Source organism: Megascapheus bottae, chromosome 6, assembly GCF_031878675.1.
Source record: "Megascapheus bottae isolate mThoBot1 chromosome 6, mThoBot2.hap1, whole genome shotgun sequence".
NCBI lineage: Eukaryota > Metazoa > Chordata > Mammalia > Rodentia > Geomyidae > Megascapheus > Megascapheus bottae.
This window is the reverse complement of record NC_143514.1, coordinates 65,382,913-65,390,045: the sequence shown is the minus strand read 5'-3', so window position 1 is coordinate 65,390,045 and position 7,133 is coordinate 65,382,913. Positions and strand designations below refer to the sequence as shown.

The 7,133-nt window shown below is 42.3% G+C and overlaps 1 non-coding gene across 1 annotated transcript; it reads left to right on the top strand.

The window, feature by feature from the left end:
* Positions 1-3,358: 3,358 nt before the first annotated feature.
* Positions 3,359-3,462, top strand: LOC150062181 (U6 spliceosomal RNA). Its single transcript, XR_016536102.1, has one exon. It is a non-coding gene; the product is annotated as a U6 spliceosomal RNA (small nuclear RNA).
* The last annotated feature ends 3,671 nt before the right edge of the window (positions 3,463-7,133 follow it).

The window sequence follows — 7,133 nt, the reverse complement described above, 5'->3', positions numbered from 1 at the left end:
AGTTTGTTAGATTAGCACATTTAAATCGTTTTTTTTTAAAAGAAAGCAAATATTTTAAAATTTAGCCTTGCTGTTTTACCAGGGTGAAGGTGTTTAATGCACTGAGTTAGTAAGTGGGACCAAGTACTATTCAAAGCCTCCTTAAACATGATTGTTACCATTTATGAGTCTTATAAATAGCATTAATAAGATTTGTAAGCTAAACATAAAAGCCTAAGAATGAACCAAGGTTTTTGAATTTGTAATCCTAATAAACGGACTCCATTTGTAAAACCCCAAATAAACCTTCTTAATAGTCTTCTCAGCAGACAAAAACCACCCTGAAGGGCACCCAAGAGCATCATGAACAATCCCACGAGTGGCTGGCTTGGAGAAGGGGGCCAGAGCTTTTGGGGAGGCTCATTAGGAGAGGGGTTCCATGAGTGGCCACCATGGGGAGAGGAAAGGAAGACAATGGGTGTAGGTTGGAAGACAGAGAATACATGCAATGGGAGTAGAGTGGAAAGGACTGAGTCTTCAAAGAAGCCAGGAGGTGTGGTGGGGACCACTGGAAAGGAAAAAGAAGCCTCATCTCATATGGGCATTTTGCACTGATAAGTCAGAGTTCTCTGCAGACAGAGAACTAGAAGGAGATGGAGATAGATAGATGATAGATAGATAGACAGACAGACAGACAGATAGGATGGACAGACAGACAGGTCTGTCTATATATAGAGAGAAAAAGAGATATATGGATGGATAGTCTATATAGATAGAGATATCTGTATATATACAGAGATAGTGAATGGATGAATAGATAAATAGATAGAGGATAATTGCATACACACATGCATACATAGATGATAGATACATATATATATATATCAATAAATACTTAGGTATACACACCTACATGTAGATCCATAGATATATGATGGATACATAGATGATAGATATTTATATTAAAGGAATTGGTTCACATTGTTTTAGAAGTTTCAAAATCCTATAACAGGCCATCTACAAGCTAGACAACTAGAGAAAGCAGCAGGATACCTCAGTTCAAGTTTAAAGGCCAGAGAATCTTGTGAGCTGATAGGCATTCTCATTCTGGCTCTGTGAACCTTAGTCTGTGAGCTCTTGAGTTTGAAGGTCACAGAACCTGGAATTTCTGATGTCCAAGGGCAGAGAGGAAGGTGTCCTAGTACCCAGAGAGTGAATTTGCCTTTCCTCTGTGCTTCTGTTGCTCTTCTGCTTGACCCTCAACAAACTGAATGAGGCTCATCCACCATGGAGAGGCATACTTTCCATTCTTAGTTGATTTCTCCCAGAAGTATTCTGGCAGACATACCAGCTACCTGGGTGGCTCTTAACCCAATCAAGTTGACACAGGAAATGAAACATCATTACATTATTTAGGACATGCATGAATATAAAAATATTCATTGCTTTGGCTTTGACCAATGAAGAGTCTTTATTTTTTCATTGTCAGGATAATGTACAAGGGGGTTACAGTTACATTTGTTGATGAAGAGTCTTAATATAACCCTAGGCCAGGATAGACTGCATAGGGCCCTGATTTAAGAAAATCAGAGGTTTCCAGGAGTTTGGCCTAGTGGTAGAGTGCTTGCCTGGCATGCACGAAGACCCGGGTTCGAGTCCTTGGTACCAAATATATAGAAAAATGCCAGAAGTGGTGCTGTGGCTCAAGTGTTAGAGTGCCAGCCTTGAGAAAGCTCAAGGCCCATGACTGGCAAAAAAAAAAAGGAAAAGGAAATCAGAGGTTCCCAAGGATAAAGTTGGTTGTTGAGGTGGTTTCTGCATCACTGGCCTGGAAAGAGATACTGAATGTAGAAGGGACATGGTTAGTGGGTCCTAAAGAGAGAGTTCTTCTGTAAGCAGAGATTTTGGAGGCTTTCCTCAGTTAGAAGGGGCCACCTCACGCCTGCCTTTCTGCCCTGGCTTGAGTCCTGGCTCACAAAACTGCCTTCTGGTTTTGGCATTGCTCAACCCTGTCTTTCAAATCTTGTCTATTTGGTGTTTAGTATATGTTGGAATTTGCTCTGACTTTGCACACAACCATCTCATTAAAGGCTCCTGAGAAGGCTCCCCATATGCTTCACAGCTGCTAAGGTGTGGAACATGTGTGTGCCTCTCTAAAACTTGTATGTGGGAACTCACATTTGAAGATGGTGATGTCAAAAGGCAGCCCCACTCTCAGTGAACGAGAGTCATGTGTTTAAAACAATGGCTTCACCTGATGCCGGCAGCTCATCCTGTAACCCCAATGACTCAGGAAGCTGAGATCTGAGAACTGTGGTTTGAAGCCAGCTCAATAGGAAAGTCCATAAGACTTGTTTTGGCCAGTCCTGGGCTCAGGGACAGAGCACTGTCCTTGGATTTTTCTCAAGGCTAGAGCTCTACCACTTGAGCCATAACACCACTTATGGCTTTTTTCTATGTATGTGGTACCGAGGAATCAAACCCAGGTCTTTGTGCATGCTAGGCAAGCATTCTACCACTAGACCAAACTCCCAGACCCCCCATGAAACTCTTATCTCCAATTAACCACCAAAAAGCTGGAAGTGGAGCTCTGGCTTTGAGCATAAAAGCTCACTGAGGGACCAGTGGTAGAGTTCTTGCCTAGCATGCACAAAGCCCTAGGTTCGATTCCTTGGTACCACATACACAGAAAAAGCTGGAAGTGGCAGGGCGCTAGCCATGAGCAAAAAATATCCAAGGACAGTGCACAGGCCCTGAGTTCAGGCCCCAGGACTGGCAAAAAAAAAAAGAAAAAGAAAAGGGGGGGCGGAAATAGATCAACCTCTCAGGCCAGGAGTCTGGCCTAGTGGTAGAGTGCTTCCTTAGCATGCATGAAGACCCAGATTCATTTCCTTGGTACCACATACTTAGAAAAGCCAGAAGTGGTACTGAGGCTCAAATGTTGGAGCGCTAGCCTTGAGGAAAGCCCAAGGACAGTGCTCAAGCCGAGTTGAAGCCCCAGGACTGGCAAAAAGAAAAAAAAACTTATAGATGAACCTCTTTTACTCAAACTGATGTAAAACTCTTAAATAAAACTGTGGCCAAATGAGAAATTTCATATTTCTTGTACAATGGAGTTTGTAGACTGAGTTCATGTCCTTTTAAGCATAAGGCTGGTGCAAGTGAAAAGAACCCCACAAGACCATTTCAAGCAAGGGCGGGGAATAGTGGTATACACCTGCTATTCCAGCTATGGAGGAAGCACAATAGCCAAGCACGGTGGTAAATGCCTATTATCTCCAATGACAGGAAAGCACAGGTAGGAGGATCAAAAATTAGACTGGGCATAAGGTAAAACTCTACCACATACCAAATACACACACACACACAGTGTAGTGTAGTACTCACTTGGTCAGTACATACACTAAAATTGGCACAACAGAGAAGATAGCATGGTCCCTGCACAAGGATGGCACAAAAATTTTAAATGTAATTTTAATATTATTATTTTTTTTGCCAGTCCTGGGCTTGAGCTCAGGGCCTGAGCACTGTCCTTGTGTCCTTGGATTTTCTCAAGGCTAGAGCTCTACCACTTGAGCCTCAGCACCACTTCTGGCTTTTTACTATGTATGTGGTACCAAGGAATTGAACCCAGGTCTTCGTGCATGCTAGGCAAGCACTCTACCACTAGGCCAAACTCTCGGCCCCTAATATTATTCTTAAGATGTTGTTCAGAGGGAATAACCATTTCATAAGTCAGGAAATGAGTATAATTATTGTTTGGACAATGTCACCCCTCCTTTTGCTTTCTACTTAGTGTTCCCTATTTTAATAGATGGATGGATAGAAAGGTAGATAACCAGTGGAACCAGACGCTGGTGGCTTATACCTGTAATCCTAGCTACTCAGGAGAGCCGAAACTCAAGGTTCAAAGTTAGCCCAGGCAGGAAAGTCTGTGAGACTCTTACCTCCATTGAGCCAATAAAAAGCCAGAAGTAGAGCTATGGCTTAAGTGGTAGAACACTAGACTTGAGCAAAAACTTAAGGGACAGCACTTAGGTGCTGAGTTCAGCCCCAGGACAGGCACACATACACACACCCACACACCCACACACACAACCCCCCACAAAAATAGCACTAGAACACCTGCCTAGCAACTATGAGGCCCTGAGTTCAATCCCTAGTATCAGAAAAATAAAATAAAATAATATTTTAAAGTATATATATGCATATACCCAGGAAAACCTCAGAGTATACTGGAATGGAAATATGCCATGAATAAGCAGTGTTGGTTATATCAATGTGAGGCTGGCTCAATATCAATAAACTTACTAATATAATTTATTCTAGAAAATAGACTCCAATAATGGTTTAAAAGAAAAATACACCATGACCATGTGGCATTTATTATAGGAATAAAAATATAGACACATTTTAGAAAAAAAATCTATTAATATGATTTATCTTAAGTAGAAAAGAAAATGAGATAATGAAAATACAATATCAATAACTAAGTTTGTTTGTTGTTGGTGGGGTTTTTGCCAGTCCTGGGGCTTGAATTCAGGGCCAGAGCACCATCCTTGAGCTTTGTCAAGGCTAGAGCTCTACCACTTGAGCCACAACACCACTTCAGGCTTTTTTCTATGTATATGGTACCAAGGAATCAAACCTGGGTCTCCATACATGCTAGGCAATCACTCTACCACTAGGCCAAACTTCCTGCCCAATAAGTTTTTTAAACTCTTACTGAAATGGAAATAAGATACTTACTTATGGCTATTTTAAAAAATGTCTCAAGCTAACTCTAAGTATCATGTTTATATGGCGAAATTCTATAAGTAGTTCCATTAGAGGAGCTAGCAAAGTCTCCTAATTTAATTAGAGACGACAAGGAAAGATTTATGAACATTCAAAAGGAAGAGGCAAAGCCTGACGCCAGTGGCTCATGCCTCCAATCCCAACTAGTCAGAAGGCTGAGATCTGAGGATATTAGTTCAAGGCCATCCTGGGCAGGAATGTCCATAAGACTCTTACCTTCAGTTAACCACCAAAACAAAGCCAGAGATGAAGAAATGACTTAAGCAATAGAGTACCAGCCTTGAAAGAAAAAGCTCAGGGACAGCACACAGGTTCTTGAGTTCAAGCCCCAGTACCAGCACTGACATGCACCAAATATGTATATGTGTATATGTATGTGTGTATACATACATACATACATACATACATACATACATACATACATACACACATATTAAAGTGGGTCCAAGAACACGGTGGCCAATTACAAAAGAAATACACAAAATGAATGGCATTCCTATCAAACAATATAAGAAAACTCAACTCACCATATGACAATTACTGTACTTAGAAATTGCTCTTGAAGTGGGTTTGTTTTCTGTGTGTACCCAAAAGTTAGCCACAGGCAGGATTAAAGCCATGCTTCCAACTTGCAGTTAGCTTCTTTGCTCTGACCCATTCCCACCAGCAGTTACCTTGTCTCAGAAACAATAGGTGGAGGGGCCAGGAGTTTGGCCTAGAGATAGAGTGCTTGACTAGCATTCATGAAAAAAAAGAAAGAAAGAAAAGAAACAATTGGTAGACAGACATGTGACAGGGGACTGAGCACCCCCACTGTGGACAAGGACCTAGGTAAGGAGTCTGCACCCTGCAGCAGGAGGAAGCAGCTCCTGGAAACCAGATTGCTCCCCTCAAGGGATGACCAGACAACTTCTCTGGAACCCCTGGCAGAAACAGACTTGAGATAATCAACCAAGCCACACCTCGACAGACAAACATGGTCACACATGCCTCTCCCCTCCACCCTAGTTCTGGCTCTATTGAAACCTAAAGCTCCTTATTGGCACCCCAAAGATGGACTGAAATGCTTACTCTCGCTTTTTTCAAAGCTGCTGGCCATGTTACTATATCTCCATTCTCTGCTCCTTATCTACTGGTCTCTTTAGTCTTTTTTTGTTGTTGGTACTGTTTCTGGAGCTTGAACTCCTGGGCCGAGCCACTGCCCTGGGCTAGCACTCTACCACTGGAGCTACCACTCCACGTGTGGCTTTTTGATGGCTAATTGGAGACATACAGACATTCCTGGCTGGGCTGACTTTGAACTATAAACCTCAGATCTCAGGTGTGCGCTACTGGTTTTTGGCCAGTTAGTATATTGTGGAGAGTAGCCAGACCTGACATAGCAGAAACACAGGACCTGGGCCTATGGCCTAAGACTCTAGTTACAGTGATATTTTAAATGTACAAAATAGGAGTTGGAGGAATGGCTGAGTAGAGCACCAGTCAATGAGTGAAAGCATCAAGTACCAAGTCTGAATCCTAGTTTCTGACTTACCACAAATATGGAAGGCCTTTATAGGGAAAGTCAATGGTAGACTTGGAGACATTACCTCTTTTTGAATAGAATCAGTGTTGAAACCTCACCTACATCTCCTACACATTAATACAAGAATTTACAGATTCCAATCAAAATCCCCTAAGGCCTTCCCTCTCTTGCAACCTAGCAAAGCAATTCAAAAGTGAATCTGATAAGAAAGCTGTAAAAAATATTCAGGAAGTGTCTGGAATTTGTGTGGGAAAGTTTTCCCATCTGCTGGGTGACATGACAGGATTTCAAAAATTGAAATAATATTGTATGAGTTTTAATCAGGTGGGACAAGATGCCAGAAAGAGACAACTGTTACTGAGGGAAGAGCTGGTTTTTTATTTACAGTTCCCTGGAAGAGAAAGCAGGCCCCAGCACGTGAGGTGACGGGGCCAGCATCTGGGTCAAGCAGGAAGCAGGAGGCCAGGCTGGAGAGGAAAGCGTGGGTGCAGGCCTTTATTATGGTTTTCACAGGAAGACATGGGTGAGGCAGGGAAGAAGACCACCAGGTTTAGGATTGTCTGGTCTTGTTACCAGATGGGTGACCAGTGACACTTCAGGAAGGAAGTCACCAAAGGGTTATGTTATTCCCTCCAGCAAACAACAACAATCTGAAGACACATCCGGGTAGAAACCAATAGTGTTCATTAGAAAAGTGAAGTTTAAGCAAAGATAAAAAGAAAATACACCCCCCAGACCTAGGTGCAGGCCCACCTGGTAACAGTTGCAATGAGTATGCTAATATCATGGGTGTTTGTGGTAGAAGAATGAAGATAAGTGTGTTCCTTTGTTT